Source organism: Papio anubis, chromosome 7 (genome assembly GCF_008728515.1).
Source record: "Papio anubis isolate 15944 chromosome 7, Panubis1.0, whole genome shotgun sequence".
Classification (NCBI taxonomy): Eukaryota; Metazoa; Chordata; class Mammalia; order Primates; family Cercopithecidae; genus Papio; species Papio anubis.
In genome coordinates, this window is record NC_044982.1 from 5,538,138 (window position 1) to 5,552,983 (window position 14,846).

At 45.0% G+C, this 14,846-nt stretch overlaps 1 long non-coding RNA gene across 2 annotated transcripts in view; it reads right to left on the reverse strand.

Moving 5' to 3' along the window:
• LOC116275684 overlaps window positions 1-14,846 on the reverse strand; it is a 146,142-nt gene that overhangs the window by 17,537 nt on the left and 113,759 nt on the right. For both annotated transcript variants that reach the window (XR_004184771.1, XR_004184772.1), the window contains 3 exons: window positions 13,959-13,968; window positions 7,551-10,763; window positions 6,542-6,631 (listed from right to left, as the gene is read on the reverse strand). This is a non-coding gene — a long non-coding RNA (uncharacterized LOC116275684). The remainder of the gene's footprint in view (window positions 1-6,541; window positions 6,632-7,550; window positions 10,764-13,958; window positions 13,969-14,846) is intronic.

The window sequence follows — 14,846 nt, forward strand, 5'->3', positions numbered from 1 at the left end:
CTTCATTACAGGCTTCCAGAAACAATTACATGAGCAAGTGAGGCTACCTAGCTCAGGAACACAAATTAAAAGAAAACAGATGTGCTTCTGTGATTTCAGGTCATTAAACACTTCTCAGAGAGGGAAGGTATAATCCACAACAGTGACATGGCACTCATGAACATTTGCATTAGAAGTAAAATAGCACCCAAACAAGGAAAATAGAAACATCGTTTCCAAAACTCTTCCAGTCCTAAAAATGTCAAATAGCTAGGAAGTCAATGATAAGCATACCCCAAATCTAGAAGCAACAACAAACTTAACAGAACATGAGAAAAACGGGAAAGAAGCCCACCTCATCAACATTAGGTCACCGTCCAAAAAGTTCCAAGCAATGTAATGAAACAAACAAAAGCCAGATACGTCCAGTAAACTCTTAGATTGAGATTCAAAATACGGTTGCTTATACATTACGTAATTCTTTGCTAAGAAAATCCAAATAAAGACTAAAAAACTAATAAAACTAAATGTCTTTACATCAAAATCCATACCTTATAAACAAGGAGTACATCTTACTTTTAAATGCCCACAAAAAACATTTACAAAATCAATTATATTATGCAGAAAAAAGACATCAATAAATTCCCCCAAAGTAGAATTTGTGTCCACATTCTCAAGCCACAATAAAAGATAACCACAATTGAATTAAAAGTATAAACAACTTACAACTTTAAAAAATTAGAAATTAATTTTTTAAAATCAGCTCTACTTTTGCACATTTAACTCAGATAATTATTTCTTCTAATAACAAGAAGAAATAAGAAGCCTTATAACAAATATTTTAAGGTACTGAAGACTACATATTAAGCCATATGAAAATGCAGTCAAAATTGCAAACAGAAGCAAGTTCATACCGTGAAATATTTTCATTATTAAAGAAGAATAACAATAGGGCATATATGGACAAATCCATAAAACAAAGAAAGCAGAAGAAAGAAATCAATAAAAACAGATATTATTTAATTTGAACACAGGCACACAAAAACCAGTTGAACTGACAAGTTATCCCAAGAACGGATTCTTTGAAAAACCTCTAAAACAGATATTCTTCCAGGTCATCTAATAAAAAAGTGATAAAGTATGCATATACAAAATTAAGAATGACAGAAGTGATGTAATCCTAGAAATACATTAAAATTCTAGTATAAAAATACTATAATCCTATGTGAATGTTTAAATCTCATAAAAATCTATTATTTTCTAGGATAAATAATATCTAAAAACATTAGTGAGCACTCATTATGTGCAAGAACCAGTGCAAGGTAACTATATCTCTTAATCCTCACACCGGTCCTGTTAGGGCCCTCGGAGGCTTTCGTTTTAACCATTTAACAAATGAGGAAACTAAGAACTAGGGAAGTGACACAGTGTCCCCATCACATGGAAAATGAGAGGGCCAAAATCTTAAACTCAATTTGTCTGATTCCAGTGCCTACACATTTAAACACTGAGCTATATTAGAAAAAGAAGTAAAAATTCTAAAGATGTAGAAAACCTAAAGAATCCAATAAATACAGAAGAAATAAGAGACGTTGCCAAAGACTTATCCCACGCTAGTCACATAGGTGAGTTCTTTCAAGCTTTCCTGGACTAAATCATTCAAATAATGCATATATGGTACAGAACACAGAAAAAGAGGGAATGTTGCCGAATTTATTTTACAAAGTCAGCATAACTTTGACACCCAAATTCAACAAAAAAATAGATTTGGAAAATTCTAAATGAAATATTAGCCTAGCAAATCTTGTAGTATATTAAAACAACAATACACCATAATCAAGTAGAATTCAATCCAAAAATGTTTCAAAGTTACGAAACAGTTTATTGTATCAACAGATCAACAGAGAAACACAACATGATATCTACAGATATCAAAAAACATTTCATCAAATTCTAACTCCAATCCTGATTTTAAAGTCTTATGTAAACTAGGTATAAATACTTCATTTATTTAAAAAAATCTCAACTAAAAAATGATTTGCAACCATACTTAAAAGTAAACCAGAAACAAGACAAGATTTCTGTTATCAATAATACAATGTTTTAGAAGATCTAGCCAAAGGAAAAGAAATAGATGAGATAAAATGACAGACAAAAATTGCATTATATATAGATATGAATCACTCTTTTTTCTTTTTTCTTTTTTTTTTTTTTTTTTTGGAGACGGAGTTTTGCTCTTGTCACCCAGGCTGGAGTCCAGTGGCACGACCTTGGCTCACTGCAACCTCCGCCTCCCGGGTTCAAGCGATTCTCCTGCCTCAGCCTCCAGAGTAGCTGGGATTACAGGCACCCGCCACCACGCCCAGCTAATTTTTTTGTATTTTTGGTAGAGACGGGGTTTCACCATGTTGGCCAGGCTGGTCTCAAACCCCTGACCTCAGGTGATCCACCCACCTCGGCCTCCCAAAGTGCTGGGATTACAGGCATAAGCCACCATGCCCAGCCATGAATGACTCTTTACCTAGAAATTCCAAAACACTCAACTAGAAACTTGCAGAACAAATTAGAGAATTCAGTGAGATGAACAGTAACAATAAATATATAGACACTTCCCTACATACCAATAACAACCAGTTACAAAATATAAAGAAAGTGGATCAAATTCACAATAGAAGCCACACTTAATTTCCTGAAATAAAAGTAACAAATTGTGAATCTATCAAATTTGACAACTTATGAATATATATGTATACATAAAGCTGCAAAATATCATGCAAAGCCTGTTTCAAAAAATAGTAACTCTCTTTAAATTAACTGACAGCTTTATAAAGTTCCACACAATATCCATAAAGAATGTTTTTAACTTTACAATATCACTACAGTTCATCTGAAAGAACATACAAATAAGACTAACGGAGAAAATCTTGACAAATAAGAATTAAGGAAGACTATTGCTACTGAGTAATAACACATTTTAATAATACAATAAACTAAAATAAAGCAATGACAAACCAATGGATAATAGAAAACCAGAACAAGAACCCAAACTATAAAAGTATCTAGCATGTAGTAAATGTGAAAGTGGAACAATTAGTTATTTCTCACAATAATTAAGTTGATAAGTAAAGATTCAAATATAAAAGATGAAATCATGAAAGAACTAAAAAAAAAATTAAAGTTCAGTTTGGGAAAGGACTTTCTGAGCCAAAAGAAAAATGCAAGTGAAGAAATTGTAAGGAAAAATTAATGATAAATTTTTAGAACATAATAATTTTTAAAATAAAAAATAATTTATGAACAAAATGGAATGGCAAATGAAAAAGTGGGGGATCCAGGTAACATATGACAGCAAAAGAGTTCCTATTCTTGTTAAAAAAGGTCTTACAAAATCAAAATAAAAAATGAACACACCTATAGAGCAAAATGGGTAAACGATTTCCAGTTCAAAGTGGTAAACTGAATGAAGCTTGCCTACTCTGCAGGGAGAAAAAAATTTCAAAAGACCTATTATTAATATTATCAGAGATATTAAAGAAGCAATTGCACTCATAAAACAAAATGCTATATAATATTTAGAATATAATTTAAAAATTAAAAATTAGAAATATGAAAGCAGAAATGAAAATAAGTTAAAACATGAAGATAGGGAAATCCTTCTTAGAAACAGAACATGAATAATAAAAGTTAAAAATCAAAGGAAAAATATGGAAATATTAGAAAACTAGTCAGGAGTTCCAACATACAAACAATAGTAATGCTAGGAAGAGAGGCTGGGCGTGGTGGTTCATGCCTGTAATCCCAGCACTTTGGGAGGCCAAGGCGGGTGAATCACTTGAGGTCAGGAGTTCAAGACCAGCCTGATCAATATGATGAAACCCCATCTCTACCATAAATACACATATTAGCCAGGCGTAGTGGCACACGCCTATAATCCTAGCTACTTGGGAGGCTGAGGCAGGAGAACTGCTTGAGCCTAGGAGGCAGAGGTTGCAGTGGGCCAAGATCGTACCACTACACTCCTGCCTGGGCAACAGAGTGAAACTCCATCAAAAAAAAAAAAAAAAAAAAAAAAAAGGGTAGGGGGGAGAAAATAGAAAAGAAAAGAAAGAAAAAAAAGAAGGAAATGCTAGGAAGAGAAAACAAATATGAGGAAATGATCCAACCAGTTGTTCAAGACAAGTTTCTAGAACTGAAGGACAAGTGTCTTCAGGCCAAAAGAACCTGGAAAAATGGATAAACACAGATGTACATCAATACACAAACACATGACATTTTAAAACATTGGAAGACAACAAGAAAGTTCTACAAGTTCCAGAAAGGAAGAAAAAAAATTCACATAGAAGGGATGAGGAATCACAAAGACTTAAGACATCTCACCAATAACACTGAAAGTCACAAGATAATGATTTGTTCTTTCAAAATCTGAGCCTTTCAAAATTTAAAAAAAAGGTTTCCAACGTTGAATTCTATACTCAGCCAATCTTTCAATGTCAGTGTGGGCTAGATATTTTCCTTTTTAGATGTGAAAGAGCTCTAAAAATTTACCTTCCATTAAGCATTTCTACAGAAACTGCTAGAGGATGCACTCTAGCAAAACAAAGGAGTAAACCAAAGGAGATAACATGGAATCTACAAAAGTAGGCAATCTACAAAATCCAGCTAAAGAGAGAGGATCAAAGGAATCCTCAGAAGAAGAATGTGAAAGATATTCCAAGATGGTATCCAGAACCCTAAAGATCACCCAGTTCATAACAAAACCGGCCAGAAGGCTCTGGGAAGACATTTCTAGATAGTATAAAACACATTTTTTAAAAAATTAAAAATAATGTGTTTGAATATATTGAGAGGCTAGGGATAAATCAGCTAGGCTCACAAAAAAACTAACCAATCAAAGAGAAAAAAAATACAAGATAATTACTAACTCCAAGAGAAAAAATAGTCGTGAAGGAAAGGTAAATTGTAGTGCTAACGCTCAGATTTCAGGAGTGCTTACACTCTCATAAAAAGGTGAACTCTGAATTTGGATCAAGCCCGAACTACGTACTAAATATATTGAGGATGGTGCACAGAAAGAAGGGAGGAGGGGGCGGTGAGGCCAAGGAGTCAAATCCTCATCTTCTACAGTTATAAAGTCACGATAATGCCTAAGCCTCAAAAAAGAAAAAGAAAATCAAGAAGTAGAAGAGAAAAACAATGTTACTTAGATATTCAGATGTAAATGTCAAGAGAATCAGTTAAAGGAGTTAAAAACTATTGCTTCTGTTAAGCAGAAAATTAGGGTGGAGTTGGAAGCCTGCTGCTCTACAACCATCTGACTCTTCAAACGATGCATATGCAATGACTTTGACAAAAGTAAAAACTAAATGAAAAATGAAAAAAAAGCCTGAACTGGCAATTCAGATACAGATAACCAAAAGAGACAGGGGGAAATGTCTTTTATCACAGGTAATAAAAGAACTGCCAATGAAAAGAACGAAATACTGTGTTTTGACAAATTGGCAAAGGTGAACAACCTTGATAATTCCCAGAGAAACAGGCACTTTTCAAACTAATTCTGAGAATGTAAGTTGATACAAGCTTTAAGAGGGCAATTTGGCCATAAAACGCTCACACCTTTTGACACAGAATGAACTGCAGAAAGTGAGCCAGACACGTATAAGACGATGAATAAACAAAGATGTCCTTCCCGATTTGCGCAATTCAACTTCTAAATGGATCTAAATATTCAATAAAAGCAAACCAATTAATTACAATAGAGCCATTTGCTAGAACCCTATGTAACCATTAAAAAGCACAAGATAAGAAATTGCTTAATGGCTTGGGAAATGTTCAGGATATATAATTAGTGGAAATAGAAGACAGGATGGCAATGATAAACTCAATTAAGCACACACAGACACGTACACACCTAATTTATAGAAAAAAACAAAAGGCTGAGGCTGGCCACCAAAATGTTGGCAATGGTGATCTGTGAGTGGGGGAACTAGGGAGAGTCTTGCTCTTACACTTGTTCTTTTCAATATTTTTCAAGCTCTGTATAATAAACATATATTTCTCTTTTAATGGGAAAAATATTTTTAAAAATTATGTGCAATAAATGTCAGCCATTAGCTTAGGTTATTTTATGGGGAAAACATACATGACCCCTGCTTATTGCACTCTCCATTACGGTAATGAGTTAATAGAATGCAATTAGCTACATAATTTTTAAAAGAGCCTTCGGGCAGGGATGTGAAGGTTACCCTGGGCCCCATCTCAAGCTGGCATCTGGTCAGCTGCAAAGTAACATGACTCCCACCTCTTAGGTGGGACCAGAGATGAGGGACTTCTCTAGCCAGCCCTTCCCTCCACTCAGAGAAGCAGCTGTTAGAAATGACCCAGCCTCTGCTTGCTAATGTTCTTGGTGAGAAGCACATGCATTCCAGCCCCTCTCTGAGGCCATCGCAGGCACTCCAGCCTGTCACAAAGCCCATCTTTGATCGCCTATCATCTAGTCCGAGTTTGGCCCTTAGTCACAGGTACACAAGTATTTCCGAGCGTAACCAGGAAAAGCAGAGCTTACCCAGCAACGCACACGCTGAGCCCATCACGGTTGTCCTCTTGGAAGCCTGGCTCAGGCCACTGCACCTTCACAGGCTCTGGGCAGGACGACCTTCCGAGACAAGAGGGACAAGTCACACAACCTGCCCAATCACATGACTTATTGACAAGGCAGGGGGACCTGCCACATTCACTGAGAGGGTACTTTGGGAATGGCAAGTTGGGTCAGAGCCGGCTCCTGCCTCCAGATACTGGGAAGTCAATGCAAAATGGACAACTACGGAACTGCACACGGGGAGTGATGAATGGGGCACTTGAACAGGTCTGGAGAAGGGCTGGGGGTTTCGAGGAGATCTTGAGACTGACAGACATGATGGAGGTGTGAACTGAGGAATTACAAGTAAGGCTGGAGCAAGAGAGGAAAAGGAAAGGACACGGGGCCAATGGGATGGCGTGGCTTGGTGCACCCTGGAGCCCACCGGGGGGTTTAAGTGGTGCCGGTTATGCATGCATGTCACCCACAGGATACAGCCAGAGACGAGGCAAGCAAGCAGAGGGCATCCAATGGAGCCAGACAGGGAGGATGAAGCCCGACCAGGTAGGGGCAACTGGAAGGAAGTGAGGAGGAGAGACATTCAGGGTGTCGCGCTGATGGGACTTGGTGATGGATTGCTCCTGGAGGGTGCAGGGGAGGAAGAAGATGCAGCAGACTTTGGTCTCAGGATTACTGAGGCCATTCATCGAGATAAAGGAACTTGGGGGAAGAGGGTGTACAGGTTTGGCCAAGTAGAGCAATGCATTGAGGTTTAGACCAGTCAAGTTATTGCTATTGTTATTATTACTATCATTGTCCTCAAACTCAGATATACACAGAATTGGACTGATTGTAGACTTTATTCTGACACCAGTCAACATGAGTCCATAAGTGGCTCTATTTTAGCATCTTCATTTAACTTTTTAAGGATTCAGTGCCCATGGATAAGCCCAGCCTCCAACCCAGAACTAGAATAGTAACTACAACTTATATCCACCTGGGTCTTCTCCCTGTGCTGGGTCAATGTCCCATACAGCCAGGTGGGTCTGGGGCTTCCCGCTGGCTCTTCCATCTGAGGCTCTGATGGCCACTGGCTATGACCTGATCTTGGATTCAGGAGCTGTGCTTTGCCTATTCACTGCCTTGCTCATATCAGTAGAGTTCCTTCCATACCAATCTTGGCCCAGGGACTGACTCAGCCAGGCTCTCCTTGCTGGGAAAGAAATGGGCTGGTATTAATAGCAGATGAGTACCCAACGGGGGCTGTCCCTGAGGTCTTGGATGCAGGAATTTGGAGGCAAGCGAGCGGGTACCAAAGGCAAGGCTCTAAGGTTGGGGGCAAGGTAGCTGAGAGCGGCCCCTGCGCCCACACCAGGGAAAGAAGACGGCATTCTGTTGGCTGGGCCAGGAGCAAGGCTCTCAGCTCTGCAGCCCATATGTTCTGTGGATTTGGAAACATGCTGTTCGGGGTGACTGTCAGGAGCAGGAAAGGAGCTTTCCAGATGCTTTGCTGCGGGGCTTTATGAAAAATCACCAATTGGTCAACTTGGCCAGGAAAGTCTGGTAAGCTCTTTCATCCTGCTGAGCAAACAGTGAACATGTGCTGCAGTGCTCTCCGGACGGAGGCCTTCTCGTGAAAGGGGCCCTGACCCAAGCGCACAGATGGGAGACGAGGCAACCAGCCTCTGCAGACAGAGCCGCTGCCAGCTTCTGCTTCAATCCCCTACCTGTGTGTCCCGGGGGCAGTGAGCAGTACTGGAGGCAGGTGTGCGGACGTGAGATGCACCCCAGACTTGGCGCAGGCCTAGGCTGTCTGCATTCATCTGAGCCTCAGTTTCCTTCTCTGTAAGGAAGGCCAGTGACACCCCCCTGCAGCACTGGCAGGCTTCAGCAAGGTGGCCAGTGTGGCAGCACAGACTCCACCCGTGTCAGGGAAGCAGGGAGGGAGGGAGGGACAGCTCCCTGGGGGTCCCGCAGGGTTGGGCTGGGGAACTCGAAGGACCTCTGCCTCCCTTGTTTCCAGCTCACAAGGCTCATTTTTTTTTCTTTCTTCTTTTTTTAGAGATAGGACCTTGCTCTGTCACCCAGGCTGGAGTACAGTGGCACAAAGCCATACTAGAAGTCAGGGTAGAGGGGCATCCCGAGGGCCTCCTGAGTAGCTGGGACCACAGGTGTGCACCAACACACCCAGCTCATCTTTTTATTTTTTTGTAGGGACGGGGTCTTGCTATGTTACCCGGGTTGGTCTCTTGGCCTCAAGCTGTCCTCCTATATGGGTCTCCCAAAGCACTGGGATTATAGGCATGAGCCACCACACCTGGCCCTCACAAGTCTCTTTTCTTAAGGCTCAATTCCACTCCAGAAAACCAACTAGCAAGGCTTGATTTCCTGCTTACCCTAGCCCTTGTCACACACCCCACTCTGTCTCTTCTTCCTCACAATACAAATCCAAACCCAGGCCACACAGCCAGAGTCCCCAAGAAAGGATGGCAAGGAGGAAGCCTGGGAGGCGAAGCCAGGAGACGTTTATTGCAGCGGCGTGGCCCGCAGGGCCCTGGGTGGCCCTTGGCACCCAACTCCATGGCTTTAGAGGGGTTGCTGCTGCCTTTGGGACCCCTCCCTTCCCATATGGCTTCTCCAGCTCTGATGAGCACCCACCAGCTGAGTGAACAGCTGAGCCAAGGAACGTGACCCACAGTTCACTGGGGTATTAAATCTCTGGATTTGTGGCCTGCAGAGCAGTGGGGTTTTGCAGGGAGCAGGGGATGGGGGGTGATGCAAAAGGAATGTATAGCACAGCTGCGTGCAAATGAGGGGGCCAGGGACCAGGGTCACAGAGGACAGGGGAACCCCGGGACACAGGAAGTCAGTTAAGCAGCCCTTTATGAAGTCTGAACTCTGGCTTGGGTTCCGCAAAGAACCCCACAGGAGAGTCCATCAATAAACGAAGCCAGGAGCCCAGCAGCAATGGGGTGGGGGTGGGGCTGGGGGTGGGGGCGGGCAGCTGAAGGAAGGGAGGCCACAGGAGGGACACATGTGCCCAGGATGGCCTTTGTCCCCTCTGAGTGGCTGCCAGCAACCCCAGTTGGCAGGGGGCTGGCCAGGGTCACCAGCTGCTGCTGATACCAGAAACATCTGTCAGGGATGGGGTTCAGCCCCTGCTGCAGGAGCAGGGCTGTCTTATTTTCTTTACTCCCCGAGACGGAGTCTCGCTCTTGTTGCCCGGGCTGGGGTGCAATGGCGTGATCTCAGCTCACTGCAACCTCCAGCTCCCGGGTTCAAACAATTCTCCTGCCTCAGCCTCCTGAGTAGCTGGGATTACAGGCACGTGCCACCATGCCCAGCTAATTTTTTGTATTTTTAGTAGAGATGGGGTTTCACCATGTTGGTCAGGCTGGTCTCGAACTCCTGACTTTGTCATCCACCTGCCTCGGCCTCCCAAACTGCTGGGATTACAGGCATGAGCCACCCCGCCTGGCCCAGGGCTTTTATTTTGTCATGTTGAAAAAACACGTGCTGGTAGGAGAAGCCTCAGATCCAAGGACAAAGAAAATATCACCAAATAGCCCCAAAATTACAATGAGGATCAGGAGCCTGGAAGGACGGGGTAGAGGTGTGTGGCGATCAGAATGCAAACATCTTTCCTCTCTGTAGCGGACAATGTGGTGAGGGCAAGGGACTGGCGCCATCCTCCCTCTTCCCATTTCACAGATGGGAAACAACCTGAGCTGGGCTGTCATCGGCTCCGTCTAAAGGCTCCAGTGAAGGCAGGGAGGAAATGTCTCTCTTCAAGAAGGTCATCAGAGGACACTGAGGTCCCCTTCAGGCTGGAGAAGCAGGTGGAGAGAACACGTGAATGCCACAAGGCCAGCGTGGCTCACCCCACATGGAGGAGAGTGACTCCTTCCACGTGCGGGGGCTGCGGGGCCTTTGGGGTTTCATGAAATGCCTTCCTTTGTGCAGAGGCAGATGCTCACCTCCGACCGGGAGTGAACCCCTGAGTTCTCCCAGCGCGGTCTCCGGCTGAAGGACCATGTACGTGCTCCATGGGGGCAGGGCCGCACACATGTGCTCGTCATCAGTGCATACCATGGCACACACCAAGAGTTTTACAGAATAAACAAATGCAATGCACTTCCCTTTTACAGCTGAGGGGCACGAAACTTAGATGGTTCCGGGAACTTAACCAAGAACAGAGACCAGTATCTTCCTGGCAGAGAAAAGACAAAAGAAATCAAAAGAGAATAAGACATCTCGAATCCTCCTGTCCCAGGGGTCAGTCCAGATCTAGTGCCCACCCACTGAGGACAGCAGGGGCATAGGGACAGCCTGTTGTGAGGACACCAGCACTGAGAACCTGGCATCCAGGCACCCTAACCCTTTGTTTTCTGCCATCCCCCCAGCCCACTGCTCTGCGTGGCAAGTGCCCAGACACCTGCAGAGAGCACTGAACATTGAGTCAGAGCTGCCTGGGCCCTGATCGTGGATGGGATGGGCCCCGGGTCTCAGTTTCCTTGTTTGCACAATGAGGAACTGACATCACCCACTCGGGACATTCCCCGGATGAAAGGGGAACTGCTGCCTCTGCCTGGCACACAATAGGCATGATATAATTTTCCTTTCATTCTCCCCAGTGTCAGGGTCCACCCAGCGCCTGATCCCTGGGAGAAAGGTCAGCCTCCAGCCACTCCACCCTCTGAGCGGGACTGCACGGTCGCTGGCCCTGGCCCTGAGTTCCCTCTCCTCCCAACCTGGGCCAAAGCTCCCATCCCACCTAGTGCCTGCACACTTGTCCCGTCCATTTCAGGATCAAATCAAGCTCCCTTCTGGCTTTGGGAGGGTTGGAGCCTTCGGCCAAAGGCTCGAAAGAAGAGCTAAAGAGGATGGCCAAGTTCACTCAAGTTTCGTCAGAGAAGCAAAACCAGACCTCAGAATTCTGTCTCACAAACCATCAGCCTAGGTTTATTTTCAATCTTCCCTTCCCTTCTTTGAGAGGAGGCCCCCGCGACCCCCACAAGCCAGACTCAGCTCTGGCCAGTGGCCACAGGGTTTCAGATTTCGAAAGGGGCCTTTTGCAAAACGTTCAGTTTCAAGCCCTAGTTCGATTGCCCACATCCTGTCCAAGCTTCCTAGGGGAGTGAGATTTATTTAAGAGAGGAATAAAATCCCCATGTCCATGCCATTGAGTGAAAACATGCTCCGTCCCAGGCAATTTCAAGGATTAAGGTTACATATCTCTTAATGAGTCGCAGGTGGAAGGCAAAGTGGAGTTGGCTGGAGAAGGAGGTGATATTCTGCCACGCCAGTGAACCCAGTTCTCCGCCAGGGATATAATTTGTGCCCCAGTATGACGGTACAACTATCCTTTTGTGCATCCACTCGTTCCTTCATTCAACTGACGTTCTTAATGATCGGCCCCTCTGCACTGGGTTCTGTACTGGACAGTGGGGGAGTCTGAGATGACCAGGACAGAGCGCCTATACTCAGGGAGCCGAAGGTCTGGTTGTGGAAGCAGACACCCAAACAAATCATGACCCAGCAACAAATGTTATGAATGAAGGTCAAGTTCATGACCATGCAACAGTTCAGAGTGTGGGGCAACATAGCCCACCACAGGGAGAGAAGCAAGAGCAGTCTTGCATCCATGGAGCAGTGGGAGGGTGGCCACAGAGAGGGGGTCAGGGGCAAAGGCACAGAGACGCACACGCCCGGAGACCCGGGGAGGCTCTGCCAGGCAGCACACAAGGACAGGGGGCATGTAGTGGGAAGCATGGCAGGAGGCCAAGGAGCTGGGGCTCCATCCTGGGGCCTATGGGAGCCACGAGCGGGCTTTCAGGAGCAGGGACTCTGGGGCATGCATTCTACAAAGGCTGCTCTAACTCCACCTCCCAGGAAGAGACCAGAGGGGAGGTGGGAGCAGAAAGACCAGCCTAAGATGAGGGAAGCCTGGGTGGCATGGTGGTGCAGATGAGAAGAGGGACCTGCGGGCTCACTGGGGGTTCTACAGAGGAGGGATGGGTGCCTGGGTGGAGACTGAACAACAAAGGCAGAAGGAGGAGGCAGCAGGGATGGTGCTTGGAACAGCGCATGCCCAGCGGCCCAGCTGCCTGTAGGATACCACTGTTTCTCAGGCAACCACTTTAAGGAACTCAGAACTGCAGCGGAGGAAAAAGAAAAGGTCAACTCATATTCCAGTCTACCTTTAGTTTGTCATTTGGCAAAATATCTGAGAGAAATACTTGGAAGTTGACAGGGAAGACTAAACCCTGGCACTCAGCAGGGACTTTGTTAACAGGTGAGGGGCTTGAGCAAAGGGCAGGGTTCGACGGCTGACAACCACCCAGGTCATTATCAAGCAGAACTCAAGTAACAGCCGAGCATAAACCCCCAGGTCCAGTCATTCCTCTTTCCTCCTAGATGTCCAAACACCCCACGGACCTGAGCCCAGGGAGCCAAAGCCACTGGCCATCTCTGACCATGGCTAGAGTCCTGTCCTTCTCTCAGGCTCTCCTCAAAGCCAAGGAGAGAAGCAAGGGGAACATCAAGACCAACCCAGCTGGCCGAGCAAATGACGGTCCCCAGAGCCATGGCTTCATGGCACTTATCACAAGTGTAATTAAATTCTTTTGCCAGAAACATTTGCTTAGAATCTCTCATCCAAGACTTGGAACTCTATAAGGGCAGAGGTGGTGTCTGTCTTACTTCTTGTAAGATAGATTACTTACTTCTACCACCCAGCCTGTGGCGCACAGAAAGGGCCCAACACCTTTTGTATAAATGAATGACTGGATGAACACCTAATTCACCTAACATTTCCTGATGTCTAGACCTTCTGTGGATTATAATGACATAAAAAGAACACCTGCCTCAAGAAGCTCATAGCCCTTTGGGATAAATTGGCAGCTCATAGCAGACAATGTGATGTGGGTTCTGGCGTGGGTATGGAGGAGTGAGGAAGGGCAGATGTGAACAGAGGACTGTGGAAAGGAAGCTAGGGGAGAGGGCGGGGGGCTGTGAAGGTAGGAGAGGGGCTGACATTTGTGTCAGGCCCAGCACAGGCTGAGTAACCAGTGGGAGGGATGGGAAAACTAAATTAATTGCAAGTTGCTGAATGTTGAAAGGTCGTTTTGCCTCATTATTCAAGGAATTCAGTGGACAGGGGGGCAGTGACAACCTAACTCCTCTGAAAGACCAGCTTTCAGGCACCAAGTGAATCTCAGAGTCTAGCCCGAAGCCTTCCATGCTGACGCTGCCGCCCAACCCCAGCATTCAGAGGTCACCCTGCCACCAACACAGCCTAAGCTCCTCTTACAAGGGGCTGAAGCTTGCCCAGATGGAAAACGGCTGACCTAGAAGAGTCAGAATAGGGGTCCCCGATGCCCCGAATTAAGAAGGGGGAGTCTACCTGATGTGCTCTGAAGTAGGAAGCCCAAATCAAGTCCTCATGAAGGAGAGGGCAGTATTCACACCAGATGACCAAGAACCAATCGCCAAGTTCAAAGGAAGGACGTGAGAATAGCAGTGAGAGATGAAATCCAGGGTCAGGAGCCAGCCAAGACAAGAGAAGACAAGAAATGGTCAGTGTGAGGCATACAGTGGACCCTGAATACCTATATGTTGAATGAAGGGAGGGAGGGAAGGGTAGAGAGATGAAGTGTGGGTCTCGTGTATGTGTCCTACATAGAGCGTGGATATTGCCAACTCATTTTTCTGGTTGACTGTTCCCTGGTAGAAGGGCATGCCATGCCATCTTGAAGTTCTGGACTGACCCAGAATACCATCCAGACTGGCATTCTTCCTAGAACTCAGTGGAACTCTCCAATCTTCTGGAAGAGGGGAATTTGAGTATCACATCCATTTGAGAGCTTTTAAATTAATGCATTTGAAATCATCAAATATAGCTACGTTGGGTGGGGATAAAAAAATTGGCATGTAACATTTCTGAAACATCTGTTTCCTCCCAGGTACCACGCTATGTATGTAACATGTATTAAATAATCTCCTGTAAAGCAGCACATCCACCCAGGCAGGAGATTGTTATTCTCATCTACCAGATAAAGGTTAAGGGGTAACCTTCAACCCAATGTCCCACAACTACAGCAAGGAGGAATGTGGTTTGCTTGGAAAGGCATGGAGTGGGCCCACTTGCTGAAGGCATAAAAACAAGACCGGGTTATTTCTGATCTCCTGTCTTGGCAGAGGCAAGGGCAGCTTTCGGGAAGACCTAGGGCTTCCATTCCACCATGCCAAGCCAGCATTGCCCAAGGATGGGCCAACATCCAGGGCAGTTTGA